The sequence below is a fragment of the Anas acuta genome, chromosome 4 (assembly GCF_963932015.1).
Source record: "Anas acuta chromosome 4, bAnaAcu1.1, whole genome shotgun sequence".
Classification (NCBI taxonomy): Eukaryota; Metazoa; Chordata; class Aves; order Anseriformes; family Anatidae; genus Anas; species Anas acuta.
The window spans coordinates 71573575-71594436 of record NC_088982.1 but is presented as its reverse complement, the minus strand read 5'-3'; the positions used below and the strand labels follow the sequence as shown (position 1 = coordinate 71594436).

The 20862-nt window shown below is 52.4% G+C and overlaps 2 protein-coding genes across 5 annotated transcripts in view; both read left to right on the top strand.

Annotated features, from left to right (window-relative positions):
* The window catches only part of ETNPPL (ethanolamine-phosphate phospho-lyase), a 397476-nt gene that overhangs the window by 214507 nt on the left and 162107 nt on the right, over positions 1-20862 (top strand). The gene's annotated exons all lie outside the window — the stretch shown is intronic.
* LEF1 (lymphoid enhancer binding factor 1) overlaps positions 1-20862 on the top strand; it is a 58195-nt gene that overhangs the window by 3840 nt on the left and 33493 nt on the right. The window lies entirely within an intron of this gene.

Here is a 20862-nt window from a genome sequence, read left to right as displayed (position 1 = left end):
AGGCATCCTGCTGAGGGGATGTCGCTGCAGCTGTGTGTGCTGCGGTACGAGAAGTTGGGTGCTGCTATTTCCTCGGGATAAAGCAGTTTTCCTCCTTACCGGCTCTCAGATTTTTATTTGGCAGCCTTTTGTCAAACGACTGGCATTATTTTGGTCCCCTGTGTTCTTGATTTGTTCTTCAAGGCCATGGCTTCTGACTTCAAACGCAAAAGGACGGGGCCTAATTAGTGTCGGCGATTTAATGGTAGCGAAGGGTGGTGAAATACCGGGTGTTTGGGCTCGGGAAGGACCGAGCAGCCTGGCAGTCCGAAATTCCCACTTCTGCTGTCGTGACATGTCGGAAAGATGCAGAGCCGTGCGCCACGGCCTGCTTGCCACAGCTCTGCTTTTACACCAGACGGTGCCTGCGCGGGCCTTGCTGCTCAGGGGCCTGCGTTCGTTTAGGCCAAGCTGCAGCGCTGCCAGCCCCCCTGTGCAGTGCCCGTGACTGCTGATACTCGCTGTTGTAAGCTCTGCTCCGTGGAAAACTTCAGCTCTGAGGGGGAAAGGATGCAGCGCTGGGAGGGGGCACCGAGCCCCAGACCCGTCCCCGCAGAGACGGGGGAAGCCGAAGGCCTCTTTCCCCCGCTATGCTCCCAAGAAAGAACCTGGTACTGGCGCGAGGCTCGGAGCCACAAAATCTGGTTTAATTATTCACTTAGGATTTTCTGCATGTATGCGTGTAGCAGGGCTGCTCCTTCTTACTGCTCTGCCATCGGTTTTCAGACGAGCATCAGCTTCTTGCAGATGCACCCTGCTCGGGTAGCTCAGGTACTGGGGGAGCCCACATAGAGGGGTACATGGGAGGGAAGGGGGGCACGCATCTGCTCCCTGCTTTAAAGGCTCCTGCCTGGCATCTGAGGGGCTAATTCAGCCCGGCACTGCTCGTACATGTCGGAGCAGCACCACCAGCTCCATAAAACAGCGCTCGGGGAGCGCTGCAATGTTGACATAAGTCTGGAGCGCCTTCAGTTTAACCGCAAGCCTACACGCTTGAGTTATTAAATAATATTTTTTGTTTAATTGAACTCTAATCTCCGCCGGTCCCGGAGCTGACAGCTGGCTCTTGACGGGCGTCACGTCCAAACTGGGGTCTCCACGCTCTGCCTTTCCCCCCAGCACCCCCAGTCCCACCTCAGCGGGGCATCCTTTGCCGGGGGCCGGGGCAGGGGTCCCCCGCGGTGTACCTGCGCCCTGTCATTTGCATGACAAAGCCGCCGCTTGCTCGCTGCATCTGTGGCCTGGAGGTGTGGGGCAGGATGAAAAAGCAGCCCCGGGGCCCTGAATTTTCTTTATTTTTTTTTTCCCACCCCTCTGGGACACCCCGTGTCCTTCCCAGGGTTGGCGAAGGGGTGGGAAAAAAAAAATGCATCCCCCAGGAAATGGTGGCTGCGCGGGTGGATCTGTGCTGGTTCGCTGGGAGTGTGAGCCAGGAGGAGGAAGGAGTAAGTGGTCATTTTCTCATCAGGCTTCGTGCTGCCCTGCTTCAGCCAGACCTGTAACCGAGGTGGTAGGCCAGCTTTGCTGGGACGGGAAAAAGTTACTTTGACCAATGTGTGCAGAGAAAAAAACGTCCTTTTTCATAAAGAACAGGGAAAGGCTTTACACTCTTGCTCTGTAAAACTAAAAGTACAATTTTAATTGTACTTAGTACACTCGTCAGACATGCTATGCCTAATAAACCATACAAGAAGAAAACTGAGGTGTAATTTCTGGGCAGCTTTTGGAGGGAAGAGGGTAGATGAGGAGGATTTCAAATTTTGATCAATCCGCCGTGGTCAGAGCGGTCTCACTTTCCCTTCTCCACCTCCTTTCTGTATTGGTATGTCTTTTTGTTTTCATTTTACTGGCAACTGCTTTGCCCTTTTCAAGTGGGATTTGCAGGAGAGTTAGCTGCAAGTTCACGCACAAGCCGGCTGCAGCAGTACCTACCCTTATCAGCTAAAATCACTTCTAGCTGGGTGAGTGGAGAGGCGAAGCAGTGCGTTTGGGTAGCTGCAGGAGAGGGGGCACGTGATGACGCCAAAACCGCAGTAACACCTGGTGAATGTGCATCCTGTCTGCTCGAGATATCTTTCGGTGGTTTCTCAACATCACCGGCGTGCTGAAGATGGGAGACAGAGACAGCTGTTTGTTTTCTAGCATCTGTGGGTTGCTCGTACGTTTTCGTTAGTTTTGGGGCAGCAAACCTTTCTCATCTGTGTGATGGGAATGTGGAGGCAAAGGAGCCATGGCTGTTTCTTAAAATCACACAGAAAATTGTTTTGTCTTTGTTGCCCCTCCCCACCCCCCCCTTTCCCAGTGAATTAAACTTTGTGCTGGAAGGTGCAGGATTTCTGCAACCTCCCTTTTGTCCCTTCTCCTCTGTTCTTGGGCTCCGGGTTTATTACTTTGTGGCTAAACTGTGTGTATGTTAGCAGCTGGAGGTGTTAAATAGGTTGGAGGATACAATCTATAAACACCTTACAGTGACTTGCAAAGCACAGCACATCCGTTTGACAGTGAAGAGGAATTCTGCTAGAAGAGTTCGAACGCAAAGAGCAACACTTATTCACAGGGCCCCCCTCCCTGCCCAAATTTTGGGTGTTCCTCGTGTGCATCTGCGTGGTGATGAGCACGGAGGTGGCCCCTGTCCTGAAGAGGACATCCCAGGAGAAAAGTGCAGGTAGCAAGGACAGGAGATTCCCCAGCTGTATCGTGCTGTCCCTCAGGAAACACTGGCTTGTGGAAGGTTTTGGGGACCTTCAGAAGAATGTACTGGGGTGTTAGTGCTAGCGTATCCAGCCTGGAAAGCAGTGCCTGGCGGAGCTGCAGAAGGCTATGAACGTGGTTTTTCATAATGCTGTCTTCCCGTCCCCCTTGGTACCTTGCTGCAATGGCAGGCATTGCAGGGATTGCAAATTCTCCTTTTGGGAAAGGGAGGGCAGGAGCTTCTGTGGTGCCTCTGGGTGGGCTTTTGTTCAGAGCCTGGTCTCGTCGATGACCCAAGCAGAGTCCTCGTGCATACACATGCTTGTGTCCATCCGTCTGTGTGCTTTTGTATCTATGTTCGTGGCCTTTCAGCACATCCTGGTGAAGAAAACGACCTTTCTGCTTTCGCTGCCTTCTCCCCTTCAGGGTGGTGCCGTTGGTAAATCTGGCTAACTGTGAACGGGGAAAGGGGAAAGAAAATATTCCCCTTGTGGCTTGGTCCAGAGGTGGGTTTCGCGTGTGTGTGACTTCAGCTGAGGCGTGACCAAAAACCCCACCCACTGCAAATAATCAAAGCTGGAGCTTTGGTGTATCAACATGTGTATGTACGTGCCCTAAATCTCATTTCTCTGTATATCTAGGAGCGCATTCAAGGTAACCCGTAAAAGGTGGGGCTGCTGCTTTCATTTTCAGGTGGTGTACAAGCGAAATGTCATTCTTCTTGTTTTGGTGCTGTGCTACCTCTTCTCCAACTTAATCCCCGTCCAGAAAAAGGTGTTAATAAGAACAGCTTGTTATGGGCTTCGAGTGCCAGACAGGATAGGGTTCAAGAAGGCCTGAAGCTCTACAGGTTCAGGAATTAGAAGAGGAAAAGACTTTCTCCAGATCCTTGCAGTGCTGCGTGGCTGCAGGCACTGAAGAGCTGGGTGCTGCCGGCCTGGCTCCTCCAGAGTGCTGAACTTCTGTTTATGGTTAGGGAAAGCTCTCCTGATACGGGAAGGAAATAACCCACACAAAAGCATTTTACTGCTGCTGTAATATTTCTGAAGTCCTATTAGAGGCATGCGCCTTCCTTTTTTTTTTATTTTTTTTTTTTTTTGAGCCATAAAACAGTGCCCGTATCTCTCAGAAAGAGACATATGTGCAAGAATATGCTGCGGAAGGAACACTGAACAATTTGCAGCCCGAGGTGTGTCAAATCCCCAGCTGCTGCCCCATGCACAGCACGATGCGCTGGGATCTTCCAGGCAGCCCCGTCTTAGCTGGGGGGCAGCTATCGCCGAGCTGGGGGTGGCACGTGGGGTGTGAAGACCCTTCCCACCTTCCCATTGGGTTTAGTCCCATTTCGTAGGCCCCTGGGGAAGGCAGCACAGCTGCTTTGCATGCTGTCCCTGTCCTGGCAGCCGGGGATTAGCATCTCTGTCACTCCGGCCCTTCCTAAGCATTGGATTCACTTAAGAAAATTGCATTCAGAATAACTTAATCTAGCAAGCCAACGGCTTCTATTTTAAGACTTGGATCTTGTGGATGTGTTTATTTAGTTTGGGTTTCCCACTTCAAAGGAATCTGTCCTGTCAGCAAGAAAGTGATTGAGCACTTAAATAAAAACGTATTCATTGAATCTTTGGGGCTGAACGAAAAGTATGGTAGGGAGTTAACTTGCGCGCCAACTGTGATGATCGGCCAGGGACTGTCCTCGTAAGGGGGAAGAGACACAGTCTGAACCATGCCAGGAGGAAATCTGTCCACTGGCCTGTGCTGGTGGTGTTGCCAGCTGGCACTTGAGGGGATGAGGAAGGACCTCGAGTATCTTTGTCTGTGATCTTCAAAGTTACCAAATCCCTCATGCAAAAGAGCATTTTTGTGGAGCTGAAAGGTTCGACTTGATGTTCGTCTGTTTTCTTTGAGTGGCTGTGAGTGTTGGTGAGATTGGGGCATAAAATCAATAGGAGGACCTTAGTCAGCAAGCATTACAAGTGTAAAGTTACGAGGCTTTGATCGAATATTCATAATATGGGCAGTTTAACAGAAGTAGGCGCACTATTGACACCAGTGGTAACACTTAGGGACAGAGCATCACTTTGGCCAGGTGCTGCTGGGCAAAATCACAAATGCACCTGCCTGCCCGAGCACTCTCTGCAGTCTGGCTCCTTCCTTTCCACCATGCCACACAAGCTGGCAGGCAGCACCAATGTACTGTAATGTCCCAATAATGTAATGTACCAACGGCCCTTAGGAGCCTGATTTTGTGCATGCTTTTGTCATGCAGCACCTTCTGAAAGCACTGGCACTTGGAGTGAGCACGTGTGTGCGTGTGCTCCTGTTTGCAAGGGAACTCCAGTCATGCTGCCTTGGCAAAGAACAAAAGAAGTCTATTTGTTAGACAATTTGTTTTTCTGCTTGCTTTCTGAGGAGGAAAGCTTTAAAGTGAATCGAAGCAGACAGCTGAACATCCAGCCTGGTGCTGGGCACTGTATGTACTTGAAGCTTGCAATTGTGACCCTTGGGAACCATGACAAACCCTGCAGGGACAGCACCGGGCATGAGGTATAGCAGAATTCAAAGTCCTTTGCTGAAATCCCATTGATACTGATGGCAGCTCAGCCTCCCTCTTAGCTGACCAGAGCAGAACTCTGAATGGGAGGGCACAGTGGTTGTCTGGAGAAATGTCTGGAAATGGTCTGACTGGTCGGGTGCATCCAGAAGGAGACACAAACAGGGAAAGGGGCATGGGGCTTTTTTGGGGCAATTTTGTTGGCTCAGAGGTGGAGAGTGATGAAATCTAACAAGCTGTCCCTGTAGTCTGTGTGTTTTCAGTCTAGAGTTTGAGCTCCCAGTGACACTACCTGCTCAGAAGTAACTTTTTTTTTCAGTCACCTAGCTATGCTATGAAGCTCTGTTTCTACTATTTTCTGCCTCTTTCTATATTTCATAGAGTCACGGGATGATAGAATGGCTTGGGTTGGAAGGGATCTTAAAGATTATCTAATTTCAACCCCCCTGCCATGGGCAGAGACACCTTCTACTAGAGCTGGTTGCCCAAAGCCCCATCCAACCTGGCCTTGAACACCTCCAGGGATGGGGCATCCACAGCTTCTCTGGGCAACCTCACCACCCTCATAATTTCTTCCTAATATCTCATCTAAATCTAATTTTAGTTTAAAACTATTACCCCTTGTCTGATCACTATACTACTTGACAAAGAGTCCCTCCCCAGCTTTCCTGTAGGCCCCTTTTAGGTACTGAAAAGCCACCATTGACATTTAGTACCACCAGTACATTGAGGTACTGCAGGCCCTGGAGCCTTCTCTTCTCCAGGCTGAGCAACCCCAACTCCCTCAGCCTTTATTCATAGGCAAGGTGCTCCAGCCCTCTGATCATCCTCGTAGCCCTCCTCTGGACTTGTTCCAACAGGTCCACGTCCTTCCTGTGCTTTGGGTCCCAGATCTGAACCTGGTACTCCAGATGCAGGGCCTTGCCCTTGCCCTTGTTGAATCTCGTGAGGTTCAACACCTCTCGAGCCTGCCCAGGCCCCTCTGGCTGCCATCCCTTCCCTCCAGTGTGTCGACCACATCACACAGCTTGGTGTCATCAGCAAACTTGATCCCACTGCCCATGTCTCCGACAAGAACGTTTAACAATGCCAGTCCCAAGTTTCAAAACCGCCTCCGAGATTTTTCTTTGTGATTGTTTGTTTTCTCTCCACAGTCTCGGCCTATCTTCATGCCTTGATCTTTCTGCCTTCCCTCCAAATCTTACACTCATCTACCATAAAAATGCATTATAGGGCACAAAATTAAAAGCATCAACACTTCTCAAAGTGGGCGGTGACAGCATGGCAATGTGGTGGCAGGCCTCGCTGCGCCCTGCCTCCCTCCCGCCTCTCTGCCCTCTCCCCAGGCCGTCGGTGCCATTTCTGTGTCCTGAAACACAAACGATGAGGTGAAGCAGGACTGCAGCACACCCAGGGCACATTTGGGATGCTTGGGATTGACAAGGAAAGGAAGAGTGGCTGAACCAAGCTGGTGCTTGCAGGGCTTTTGCTGCCTGAGCTTCATGGAATAATGTCTTGCAAACTTTCAAATTCGTGTAGGTTTTGGAAAGGTGGTTCACTTAACCGTGTTCAGCCCTGCGTTACTTTGCCAACAGTGCAAAAAGGAGATAAACCATACATTGCACACACTAAAATACACTGTGAAAAACATTAGCAATTGAAAAACTTAGTCTATGAAGTGCTCCTTTTGGTTTTGCTGCCCTCTGACACTGCAGCACTGAGTTACATTTGTGTGCTCCTCACTGCCGGGCTCTCTCCTGCAAAGTAAATTTGAACTGAGCATGTTGGGTTTAAAAAATAAATGTTTCTAAGTCCACTCTCCCTCACAAATTACTCCATGTCTTAAATATCCATGGTACAGGGAGAAGAGCAAGCTGTGATGGATCTCTAAGGGGGAAAAAAAGAAAGAAATGTGAAGAAAAAAATAGCTTTTGAGTGTGTGGAATTTTCTGATTTTGTTGTGACTTTTCGTTGTGGCTTTTTTCTTCTCTCTGTTATTTTAGGAATATTTCTAAGCTAGTAGCTCAGAGATCCTGTTTGAGATGTAAATCTTCAGAAAGAAAACTCGTAATAGGAGAACTGGAAAAAAAAGAAAAAAAAAAAAAGCCAGTTATTAGGCAGCTCCCCCAACAGTTTGACAGCACTGTTACTAACACGTTTTTTTTTAACTGGCAGCTACTAGGCTTCTTATCAGAGTGACCTGTAACAGATGACTTCATACTTTGTAATAAGGAAATATTCAGGCAGTCTAGGAAAGGTGGTCAAAATGCTGTTTTGTTCAAAGATTTCTTGAATGAAAGGGCCTTCCCAAAACAGCCTGTGCAGAAAGCTTTCCCTCTTTCTTTGAAACTTTAAATTTTTCCTTTTTTTAATTTTTATTTTTTAGAGGTTTATATAAATGAGAATATTACAGGCTAATGGGGCGGAATCAGAAATATTGCATCAGCAAATCTGGCTTAGCCGAAGCTGGTTTGATGACTCTTGCATTTGGGAAGCGGGCAGGCTTTTTAAGGCAGAGCGATCGCAGAGGGGTTTTGTGGAACTTGTCTTCCAGCTCCAGCTGCGCCGCAGCAGGTAAATATGTCCTGTTTGTTAAAGAGTTTTTTTGGTCGCTGTCCAAAAAAATGCCCTGCTCTGCTAAATGAACGTTTCTGGCTGATATCTTCCGGACAAAGCATTTTTCCAGGTTCAGTCCTGCTCTGGAGGCAGCACTTCCCAGCCACAAAGCCCTTAACGCATACGCTTGCTGTGGGCTGACTTTGATCTGTCCTGTGTCACCTGCGCTGGGTCTCAATTTCAGTGCCGGCTGATTTCTCACCGGAGGGCTCGTCTGGCTGAGGTGCTGGCTGGGATTTGAGCCTAGGGGGCAAAGCCAGGGCTGCGGCAGCTGCCTGTAGCAATGCAAGTTGTTAGGCTATGGCTGTTCTGAGGGTGGAGCAAAAGTTTTTGCTTGTGCAATTAAGCATGAAATAGGTAAATTCTGGGTATAATTACTCAGCACCGAGTTGAGCGCGAGGACGTGACCCATGGAAAGGGCTGCGGGGCAGTGGCTGTGGGCAGATGCCGGGAAGGTGTCTGGCACCCTGCCCGAGGGGCACTGTCTCGCCTCCCCCCACCCAAAAGCAGGGCTATGAGCCAAGAGGATGGGGCTGCAAACAGGGAGCCCGACAAGCAGCGTTTGTTTGGAAGGTGAGGGCAAAGGCAGGAACAAAATCCATGCTTCCTGAGCATCCTTCAGGAACCCACCTGGAAGACAACTCCTTTATAAAGATATGGTTTTGTGGGTTTGTGATTTTATTTTATTTTATTTTGCCTTTTTATTTTATTTTTTTTCCCTACGACAGCGAAACAGAGTTCTGAGAACGTAAAAACTGGCATGTGTGTGGAGGGGGTGCTAAGAGGATTTCCCAACATCTCCATCTGATTACAGGCAATACAGATAAGAAAGTTCCTGGCAGCACTGGCGTGGCTGTTTCATAGCCAGCCTTTCCGCTAAGGACCAGAGAATCCTGATAAAGTTTTTCAGAAAAAAAAAAAAAAAAAAAAAAAAAGAAAGGAGGGACTTAAAAAATTACCTTGGAAACTTTTTGGCAAAAAGCACACTTGGCTTTTTTCCCCTTCTCCCTGCCCACCACCTCAGCAGCACCAGCGTCTTCCCCCTCTTTTATGCTTGCCATCACTACTCCAATGGCAGGGGGCAGACCGCTTGCCCCTCTCTCCAAAATCCGGCATAAATGGGGCCAGGGAATGAGCACAGTGTGCTCCCTGCCCCCAGAAACTGCCATCCATCCTGGGCTCCTCCAGCTCCAGCTCCTGGGGTCAGGGGGCCAGCCGTGCCGTGCAGAAGGCTGGCTGGAAGCCTCTCCTGGGCTGGGGAGGGTCTCTTCAGTTCCAGCTGCAAGAAAGGAGCAAGCTTTCAAGCACAAGGATCAAGTGGATCCTCTGTAAATGAAGAAAAAATGTCCCTGGAAGGGAAAATAAGCAGTAATTACAGAGAAAAATACTTTCTCGTCACAATAATGGCTTGATGCTGAAAGGTAGGGTTGCAGCATCGTACGGCCGTGACTCCCCGGCGCTGTTTCGGAGACCTTTGCGATGCTGTGCGTGTTGGGTTGCTGGGGGCTGGCGTTCACGTGCCGAGACCTGGGGCTCCCCATGGGATGTGGAGATGGCTGTGCCACCAGCCCAGCAGCTGGCTGCTCCGGCTCTCCTTCCTCAGCACCGCTTGATGAGGATCCCTCCAGGCCGCCTAGCTGGTGTTGGAGACGCAAAGAAGGAGGCTCAGTTTAAGAAAACAGGAGCGCAGAGGAAGCAGTAAATTTTCAGGGGGTGAGGGAAGAGTTGGGGACAAAATGAAAAAAAAAAATGGACACCTTGGCTTAATGTTGTAAAGACTTCTTGATGCTGTTAAGAAATCAGGCATCTTGGTAGAGAGATCGCGTGCTGCAGTTGGCATCAGTTTGAGCCTCAGCACGGCTGTGTGCGCGCTAAGGAAGAGCCAAAGTAAAACCGAGGCAGTTTCCCAGCCTTGAAATGACAAGGACATTGGCGCTGTGTCCGCGGGGAGGGAGGGCAGATCCTGTGCAGTTGTCTCTGAGCGGGGTTTTAATGACTACAGGGAGAGAAGGAGCACCAGAACGGCAGAAGGAAAATGCTACAGCTAGGAGGAAATTATTTTTATTGCTAATACATGGGTGCTCATAATGTCTAATTCTTTACAGCTTATAATGTTTAATTCTTTACAGCTTTTGCTTTATTTGCACATTCTTCGCTCCTCGCCGCTCTGCACGCTGTAGTGGCAGCGAGCATATTTCAGAATTACTGCTCTCAAAAGCCTCTGCTCAGTGGTTTTGAATGAATAAAAATGTTTGTTGAAGCAGCAGCGCTGCTCGGAGCGGTCAGTGCCCGGACCAGGGCTGTGGCATGGCCCTGGCTCTGCCCTCCCCACGCCGTCTCCTTCCCAGCGCTTACTTTTAAGACTTCCCTGGAAAGATTTTCTTGGGACAGTGTAGGCATGCGTTCAGTCAAAGCCCAGGGCCGCCTCTCTTGGTGGAGATTTGCCTTTGTGTTCGCTCCTGAAGCCAGAGGAGGAGAGGGGAGGAGGGTGGGAGCATCTGACACCCCCCGGAGTGGTGCTGTGGCAAAGCCAAATTTTAGGGCAGCACCACGGCCGTCCGTGTGGCTGGGGGAGAGGGAATCTGAGCGGCAGCTTTGCGGTGCTTTATGCTTTTAGATCACCGGTTATCTTTCAGATAACTAATGGGGATTTAATGTTCCCTCGCCACGTGCTGGGTCTGGTTCAGGATAAGCGAACCACTGTCAGTTTGCTGCAGAGGGGAGGCAACACCCAAGGCATCTGTATTATTTTGCCTTGCATCAGGTGCTAAAAGTCACTAAACGCACCGTGAGTCACAATATTTTTCCCCAATTTGACTCGCTTACCCAATCATATTTTTACTCCAGCCTTCAGGCCTGAAAAAGCATGTGCATAATCAGTTCATTTTGTGTGGTCTAGGCTATAAAAATGCCCCCTCTGTTCTTTCCATATGAAAAACGTGTTTTTAATTTTGGGAAACTTATATAATTTTCTGTGCTTTCTTTTGTATTTCAGATTGAAAACAAATGCTGCCTTCCCCTAACTTTGCATGTTCCAATTACGGAGTTGTGAAAATAAGTCATCCCTCAGCTTTTGTTACTTTAAAACAGCTATCGGTGATGTCAGAGTCAATACTAAAAGCATTAAGAATGCTGGCAGAATGTAATGCAGCTGCAATCCAACATGATGTTGGAAATGGGGTTGAGAGCATAAAGGCTTTCCATATTCCCAGGGCGCACAACTGCTCGCGGCCTTGGCTTTGATCTCTTCAAAGGCTGCTGCCTCCTCCTCGATGGAGAGACTTGGCTGCCACTCGCTCGCATTGAAAAAAGGCAGAGGTCTCTATTCAGGCAGAAATCAATCAGTGTGCAGGAACAATTATGTGTAATTCAACCATCATGAAAACAGGACGAGATTATGGGTTTGTTACCTGAGTGACTGCGTGGAGATGGGGAGCAGCGGACGCCGGCGTCCCGCTGACACGCCGCATCTCGGTGACAATTAGGGACGTGCGAGCGGGGCGGCGGGCGGGGGCGGCGGGATGACAAATGCTGGTCACGCTGTCCAGCAGAGCAGAAAATGAGGTTACAATTGGGAGATAATGTTTGCATATGTAACCATATTTCAGCAAGCTGGGCAACTCGAGGGAACAGAGGCGACGGGCTATCGTAAACAACGGCGCTGCGTGCCGCGGCCGGCAGCTCCCCGCCAGACAGCGCGACCTCGGTGTGAGAAACCCGGGCGCCGCGTCCTAATGAGCAGCTCGTGGGACGCAGCCTGTCGGCGCTCGGGGCTGAGAATTTCCCAGGAAGAGGAGAAAAACCCTTGGTTTTGGTCCCAAGGGGGGGCAAAGGGAGCAAACAGGAGCGCGGGCGGCTCGCTGCGGATGTGCCCGTCCCCTCTCGGTGGGGATCGGCTTGGCCCCGCGGAAGCGTGTCCCCGAGCGGGAGCGCCTTTCGATTTGCATGGTAACGTTTTGGCTGTAGTAGGCTGCCGGGGGTGTGACGTGATGCTCAAAACATCTTCTGATGTATAATGGCCTCCTTTAATTAGGAACTTGCTTTCTTTCCCCCCCCCCCCCTCCGCCTCCCTGCCCCGAGCAGGGAGCGAGAGCGCGCGGGCTTGAAAAAGAGAAGGAGAAACCTGCGTGCGTAGTGTCAGCCACGAGGATATTTATTTAAAGTGTTATTGCCTATAAAGTCTTAAAATAGTTTTCCTCCCAAAAAGGCAAAATAAAACACAGATGACTGATTATAAAATGGGATCCCTGCTCGGTGTGGTACACAGGACGAGCTTCACCTTTTATACAGCTCAGGCTTAGACATCAGAGGCGCAAGAAGCTGCTTTGAGTTACAGATCTTCAAACAATAAGTCAAAACAAAAAATCAATCCCTCCAGTCCCTGGGTGCAGTTAGCTCAAGATAAAAGAGAAAAATAAAGTTATGCGAAAGCAGGTAGAGGAAAGGAACGGATATGCCAAGGAAACACAGAGGACAAGTGCAGAGCTGAAGCGGGCCCGGCGCGAGCCAACATCAATGAATTTTTCTCTCATCAAAAACTTTTAGGGGTGCCAATTCTTTTCAGACTGGATCCACTCTGCTCCAGGACCGCCTGGAGCCTTGCCTGCCGTAAGGGCTGCTCTCCCCACCCTCCTTGGTGCCCTTCAGTTTGATGGCACCGGGGCTAGGCAGCGTCTCGCACACGTGTGAGATGGCAGCAGGGAATTAAGGGCTCGGGTAATCCCTCGTCGTTACAAATGCAAACTGAGACTTCTCTTCAAATGTTTGGTGGAAGATGCACAATCTCCAAAAAAAAAAAAACAAAACAAAACAAAAAAAAACAAAACAAAACAAAAAAAAAAAAAAAAAACAACACAGCAAAGCCATTTCCCTCTGGTGATGCGTCCCCCTCCCCTTCCTCTGCCTCCCAATAAATGTAGATGGCAAAGGAATGTTTTTAATGTAGAAAAAAAGAAGTTCGGGAACAATGTGATTTATGCTTTTTGGCAGCCGATTCGTGATACTTTTGATGCCGGCTAGCTGTCTTGACTCAATCAAGCACTTCTCTTAAGCCAGAGCCTGCAAGGAAGCGAGCACTGCGCCCCGCAGCCACGGTGCGCCCCTGAACTCCTCCTGGTTCGGGGAGGAGGTGGAGAAGTTTAGCTGGTGCCCACCACGTCCACGGCTGGGACTACAGAGCAGAAAGGGACGTGTGGTGGCCCTAAGTAAAAGGTTGGGGATCTGCAGGTGAACATGAAGCAGGGTGAGGGTGCTGGCGCTGGGTGTTGCTCGTCGCTGAGGTCTGAGGAGGGGATTTCAGGCAGCCTGGTGCTGGTTCTTCTCACTTCGGGCTGCCTAACCGCTGCCTTCCCTGCTCTGAGAAAAACATAAATCACCCTTTTCTCTTGTCAACAAAGACATCAGCCACTACAAAGATGTTTATGGGATTGCAAGCTGAACAGGAAAAGGGTTAATGAGCGGAGATGTGACTGCCAGATAGGGTGTGGGGGACGTGCCCCACGGTGCGAACAAAACGGCACCTTCGGTCTCGCGTTTCGGGGAGCTGGAAGTCACCGTCGGTAACCCTGCTCAGGAGAAATGCTCAGCCTTCAAAGGAAAAAGAAAAACCGCCACCGCAAAACAAAAAAACTGCAGCGTGATAACTATTGCCATTCATCCCTGGGCGGACGGGACGGCACCTTAAAGGCGCAATTTTTGATTGCTCTCCCCAGGGCTGCTGGCCGCGGGGTCGAGCTGGGGCTGGAGCTGCCCTGCTGCACGCAGCAAGGCGCCGGGTTCATCTCGTCCCACCTGGAGGTGGCATCTCCTCAGCAGCAGCCCCCGGCCTCTCTGAAGAAATATTTTGGGTTTTGCAGGAGCCAGCAGGAGGTCACTATAAAATAACTTCTGTAAGAGGGCACCTGGTGCCTTCTGATCTCCGCTGCTTCCTTCCTGAAGGGTGCCAGGCGCGAGCTCCAAAATACTTTGGTGTGAAGCAGGATGAGCCGGGAGGCTTTCTGCCAAGCACGGGCCTTGAACAACCGAAGCTGAAGCAGAAAGTGCCTCGGCTGACCTCGCGGCGCGTTTTGCTTGGTTTTTGTGTTGAATGGACACAGAGGAGGGAGCGGAGGCGCATGGGGTTGTGCCTCTCCTTCCCCAGCCCTCTGTAGACGTGCCACCCTAAAGGCCCCACTGTCCCCAGCCCCAGGGGACGGAGCAGCAAGGATGGGGTTGTGCAGCTGCTGATTTGCATGTCTGCCAGCCCGGAGCAGCTCTGGTGGCACCCTGCTGTCCCCCCCAACCACGTGGCAATGGTTTTTGGGTGTCTTCTGCTCTCCTCCCGGCAGCCCGAGCAGCTGGACCTGGAGAAGTCTCGAATTAGCTTTATTATGCCGCTGAGCCGAAGTCATTACTGGTGTAAGCCGATGCAGTCCCATTATTGTTGATGGGATTGTGGCTCTTCATGTCACAGGTGAATTGGGCTCAATTAAGCGGAGCCGGTTGCTCTTAATTAGAAGCTCGGCTCCTCCCGGAGGTGGGACACCCCGGCCCTGCCTGGCCACCCCGGGGGGGGGGCTCCTGCTGGATGCCACCCCCTGCAGCCTGCCTTCCCCTGCTCCCAACAAAACCACCTTCACCCCTGCAGGCGGGACATCCCGAGGCCCTTCCCTCTGCCTCCCGCTAAATATAGTGCCCACCCAGGCTCTATTTCGGGCACCCCATTTAAAGCAGGCGCCTCGCTGCGAGCCCTGCAGGACTCCGGGGGCAAAACCCTGCAGGAGAAGCCAGGAGGAGCCAGGAGGAGAAGAGAGGAGAGGAGAAGAGAGGAGAGGAGCTGCAGCCGCCGCTCGGCTTCCTGAGGGCTCGTGCCCTTCCCTGGCCAGGAAGGATGTGCCGGGGACGGAAAGCTCGCGTGGGGCTGCCGCGAAACAGGCGGTGCGACAGCTGACTGCTGCCTCCTCCCTGGCTCGCTAAGAGCTCCTTCCTCTGCCCGCTCGTAGCTTTTTAATTTTTTTATTCTATTTTTTTTCTGAAAGCTCGTGGGAACGCGGCCCTCGGAGGCCTCTGCCCCCGGCAAGGTGGGGCTGAGGGTGGCCGGGGGGACGGGGTCGTCCGTGTGGGCGAAGGCTGGCTTGGTGCTGATCCCATTCAGGCCACGTCCCCCCAAGGGCTTTAGGATTTGGTAGGGCTGTTCTCGCGACCCGGTGCCTCGTCCCGCGGGCCGGAAAGCGGCTGCAGAGAGCCAGGAAGGGGGCGAGCAGCTGGAGGCGCTGGCGGCACTCGGAGGCGGTGGAAGTCACGCTTTCTCACGACCCCGCTGGGGTCTTGCCCTTCCCTGTGCACGTCTCACCCACAGCGGGGGACAGGGGCTCAAGGGGAGCGATTTGGGTCAGTTTGGGTCAGTTTGGGTCAACAGGGAGCTGGCTGGGGCACGGGCTGCCTGTCCATGTCTGGGATCTCCAGGCGTGGTCCATGCTGTGCCCTGTATTTTATGTGGATGCTCAACCTGGTTGTACCGTGGAGGCTTCCTGGGCCATCCTGCCCGTTATCTCCACAGCCTTAACGAAGGACCCCTCGTTTCCCGAGCCGAACACCCCTGCAGCTGCTCGAGAGGAAGGTGCTGCTATTTCGGTTCCCCCGGTGGCTTGCAGTGGGTGCCGAGATAAGATGCGGTGGGTGGCACTCCCATCAGACAGCTGCCCCACTCCCCCCGAAACAGAAAACAAACAGAAAGGGAGATAAGCCCTGCTTTTAAGGGAGATCAAAAACTCGCCTGCGTGGTTCTTCTCCCCGGGAGAACCGGTGGCCCGAGCGCCAGATCAAACGCAGGGCGAGGTGGGCACCTTCGGGGCGCCGCCGAAGCAAAGCAGCGGCTGAGCACGGCTGCCAGGAGGATGTGACAGCTTCGGCGTGAATCACCACACGGGCGCACCGAAAAAGCTTTCTCTGAAGAAGTTATTTTCGTTCTGGCGGAGGTGCTCAGCCATCCCTGCATCCTCCCCTGAAGATGCACACCACGCCTCGGAGATGTCCTTAGGGCGCCTGGTGGCACCCAGCCGTGCCCCCCTGGGTGTCCCCCCGCCGGTGGCCACGCGGGAGCTGCTGGTGGGGAGGGCACGGAGCCGGCTCTCCCGTCTCAGCGAGCTCCCGTGCCAGCTGGGTAAACGGGGAGAGATTAATGACTGCCTTGCAAGCCAGTTTTCCAGCGCGCCGGCCGGAGGGCAAGCATCCTGATAGTTGCAGCAGCTGGCTTGGAGAGGAGGGAAATGAGGGGAAGATAAAATTGCACGCCCCGAATGCCAGGGTAGCCTGTGTCCATGCTTTGATGTCTTCTCCCTCCACACCCTCCTGTGGGTTAAAAATGAAACTAGACTGCATTTATCATGGGTGTGTGAAGCTCTGGATTTAGCTCCAGCCAGCCAGCTCCTGGGCTGGATCCTCGCGTGTGCAGCTGGGCCAAACGCGGGGAGGGAGGGGAGCTCGCTGCGCCCTGCTTTTTGGGGCACCCTGCCCCTCGTCGTGGGGTGCCAAGGCAGAAGAAGGGGCTCCTCCAAATTGCCGGGTGGCTGCGGGAAGGCAGCTCGGGGGAACGGAGCCTGGCTCCTGCCATCGTGCCACGCCGCTGCATCCACGGCTGCTTTAATCAGCAGCCCTCCCCCCCCCCCCCCATCTTGGCCCCCGGGCCTCGAAATTCCACAAAACCCAATTAAGAGAGATGAGAGAGCTCCAGCGTGTATACATATGAAATTTCAGGAGGCTAAAAAAGAGACTCCTAATACCATAAAGCCTGCCCTAAAGTCAAATTTGCATCTGAAATCTACATAGCCAAGCCCCGCGAGGAAGGCGGCACCGCCGAGCACGCCGCCTTTTCCCCCCCAGCGGGGAGAAACGTGGCCAGCTCTGGCTGGGTTTGGCTGCGGCTGGGGGAACCTGTGTGGGGTGGCTGCAGGGACCCCGCCACGGCCACCCCCAGGGCCAGGAGAACCTCCCTGGGCCCAAAGCAGCCGGGTGGATGCGGTTCATTAGGGGAAGTGCTGGAGACTCGGCTAATTAGCGCCCGCCGACTCAGCCCAGGTGTTTCATGCTTTGCTGCCCCTGCACCTCGCTGCCTTGTTCCAGTCGCCCGTCCTGGGCTGCTCGGAGAAAGACACCCCCCCCCCCTTCAAAATTATTAAAACCAAAAAAAAAATCAGCAAAACCAGTCCTTTAGGTGCAGGTTGGGCACTCGGGGGGAACGGGAGGGGGGAAAAAAAGCTTCATCCCCTTCTGCTCTTGGTTTTACGGTGTGGTTTGTGTCAGGTACACGCGTTCTCCTCCCATTATCCTACCTGCAGCTTAATTGCGGATTAATTGGAGGCCGTGCCTCTGTGGCTCTGCGTGTTTCGGAGCCTCTCCGTGCGTGCCTCCCCTCCAAGCCACACACAACGAGGGGAAACGGAGCCCAAGCCTCTGGCCCAAATTCCCCCAGCGGTTCCCCGGCAGGGCAGGGGGGAGCTGGCAGCACAGGTAAGCATTTCACTGCCAAAACACGAGGCCTCAAAGCTGCCTTTTTTTTTTATTACCTCCGGATTCTGCAGAGGGCTCGTTATCTCACGCCGCGAGCCAGCATGATCAAAGCCCCAGGAAAGGTCAGGCATTCCTGCAGGAGCCACGCTCAGCCAGCGCTCCCCCAACCCACGGCACCTCCCCAAATCCTTTATCTCCCTAAACGAGCCGGCCTCCAGATTAGCCAGCTTGATGGCGAGAGCACCCAACACCTGGCCTTGGTTTTCTGAAGAGGAGAGGGTGCTTTTTTTTTTGTCTTTTTTTGTCTTGACGTTCTGTTTTGTTTTTTTGTCTCGTGGGGGAGGCAGCGTTTCCTTCCTCTCGCCGAGCGCCAGGCAGCTCGATGCTGAGAGCAGGGCGCACCTCTGACGGAGCTGCCCCTCTCGCAGCGTCGGCTCCCAGCTCGAGCCCAAGTGATGCACACGGTGAGTTGCCAAATTTCCCGCACCTGAGAAGCCATCCGCGGCGCCTTCCAGCGCTGTTGTCTCTTTGCTTTGCTAGACTGGCAATTCGTTGCTCTCCTGGGGCCTGTTTCTGCGCCGAGAAGCGCCGAGGAGGAGCGTGGCTGTGGTCAGAAATTGCCCACACCTCTGCCGTGCTGTGGGAGGAGGTAATTGTGCAGGGGAGCGGTAATTGCCTGGAAAATCAAGCCGGCCCTAATGACGGGGCGCTGGAGAAGTTCGGAAGTGCCTCTTGACCCAAGGAAGGCGTAACTGGCTTGGGGTTTGGTCGGGTTGAGGTGTGACTGCAGGGCGACCCCGTGCCACGGGCAGGGCGCTGCGTGCAGCCCCAGGACCATCTGGAGGGGTGATTTACCAGGGGCTCCGGCACTTCAGGCTCTCTTTTTATGATGTTTAGGCTTTTACCCACGTTATAAAGCGCAGTCCAGGCTTTTTACGAGGACGGAGGTGCCTGCTGCACAAAACTCAGGCTGTGGGCTGGGTGTTGTTTTTTCTTTTAAGAGTGATTTTAAAGGGCAGCTCTTGAATTAAAAAAAAAAAAATCAAGTCTAGCAGCAGGCAGGAGTATCCCACGCAGGATTTAAAGGGCATCACGTGCGCCGTGCATACCGACAGCGTTTTATTTAAGCCCTCTGGCACCTTCCTGGGGCGAGCGCAGAGGCTGGAACAAAGCCAGAGCAGATCTGGTGCCACCACTGGTGGGAAAGTCACATTTTGGGTACCCCCTGCATGATGAGGCTGCGTTTTGGCAGGCGCAGGGCAGCTCTCAGAGACTGACCTAGCACCAAAGCCGATGCAGGAGCATCCCCAGAAGACTTCCTTGTTGGCTCCTCGTGATGCTCTGGGTCTGGTACCTGGTGCTGAGCATCCGTGCCTGGTCCATAGGAGGGGCACGAGTGTGAGGTTTAATTTTGACAGCTCCCTGACCTGAGCCACCTCCTTTTTTACATCTTCTGAGACAGTGAGATTGGGCAGCTGGGGATGCTGGCATCCACGGTATGGGCCAGAAACAGTGAAGCCCGGCTTCTTTGAGCCCAATTCACTCTCTGCTCGTGCTGAGCTGTGTGCTGTGACAGCTGTACCTTTAGCTACATGTAAGTGTCATTTCGGGGCGTGATTTTGTGTCTCACAACTGTTACAACCCCTCGTGGGGCTGATCCATGACATTAAGCTAGCAGCTTTTCATCACTTTTGTTTGTACTGAAGTCATCTTGCACAATGTGGCGGAGAAATAATTCCTGTTATGACCTTCTACGGATGGTTCAAATAACCTGTCTAAGAGACATCCTGTTTCTGGAGGGCCCTATTGCTTTAATTCCTATTAAAATTGGTTTTGCCTTCTGTGGAACAGTGCTGCAGAAATTAAGTACTTGCAAATGCGTTTTACCTCCAGATATATGTTGCAGTTTGCATTTTCAATCCCGGCGAAGCTTTAGCAGACTGCTGCTTTTGGCCTAATCATTTGTACGTTTTTAGGGATTTTTTTTTTCCTGAGTTTAAAAATGAATATTTTATTTTAAGCCTTCGGACCATCTTGCCCACATCCAGTGATGGATGTCTAATGAGATGACTTTTTACCTCCGCTAAATGGTTACATTGTTTGCACTGATGTATGCTAAGACTTGGTGCATTAAATCTTTGGTCATTAGCAGATGCCATTAGCGGAAAAGTCCAAATCACTTAGAGCTGTGACTTAAGACTTTTCATTAAAACCCAAATTTGCATGTTATTGGATAAATCTGCTAATACGGTTTAGCTGGACTCAGAGAAGTTACTCGAAAACTTTTTCCAGTGGGTATGCGGGGTCAGCAGTGCCTGGGAGCCTTGGATTTCGAGGAAGCGACCCCTCATGTGCTTGCTCTACGCCCTGCTGGGTGCCCTACGTGTGCTGGGTGACCTCTGTGTTAATCCCACTGTGTGCTGCCAGCCCCCAGGCTCTTAACTCCATGGCTCAAAGCTCCTGGACAGTGCACGGATGGCCCTTCCCATGACTTTGGTGCCAGGCAAAGCTTTCCCCGTGGCAGCATTTGGGGCTGGAGTCCTTGCCTTGATGGGACAGAGCTAAGGTGTGTTCCCCATGCATGCGTGCTGAACTTGAACATCTGAACCAAAACCGTGTGTGTTCCCTGAACCAAGAACATCTCCATTGAGTTCACCTCAAAAAAATCCCTACTCAGCGAGAAGCTGACGGTTTTCAGCCTTCTTGCTCCCAGCTGGCCTCTGTTATGGCACGTGACAGCGAGCAGGCGGTGTGGCACGGACACCACGTAGATATATACTTGGGAGCGGTCCTATTTTAAGCGCTTTCATCACGCTGCCAGGCACCGCCGCTGCACGGGATGGGGCTTTCTGGGTTCGCCCCAGGATCCTCGGCCTGCATCCTGTGGGACGCGAGGAGGCCGACGAGGAAGAGTCGCCTCATCCTGTGACGCACGGCGGCGGCCCAAACAGGAACACGCCGGAGCACCAGGCACACGCAGGAGCACCGGCCTTCAGGGGATGCCCTCAGGCCGCTCGCTCCTGTACCACATTTCGGTATTTATCCACCCGACGGCCTCTCGTTTGCCCGAACAGTTCCCAGGCTTGGTTTGGAAACTCCCCGGGCTGAGTGTTGGACCAAAGCGCATCCCCTTCTGCAGGAGCGTGGCACCAGCTCGGGCTTGTGAAAACCGTGGCTCTTGTGTTCCCCCAGGAACAGGAAGGGCTGCGGGCAGGTGGGAAAAAACAGGGGGAAAACACCTTTGTGGCTGGTGGATGGTGAGGGAACGGCAGGCTGCGTGGGCAGAAGAGCCTTTGCTTAACCCCACAGAGCTGCGTATTCCCAGTGCTGGATGAACCGTTCAGGATGGGCAAAGTTAAAGGACCTTCAACTTAAACGGAGCTTCAAATGAGCGCCAGCTGTTAAAATGTGGAGCATTTCCTAGGAACTGATGGCCGTCAGGAGGACCCGGTGCTGTGTTGGGAGAGCGACATAAA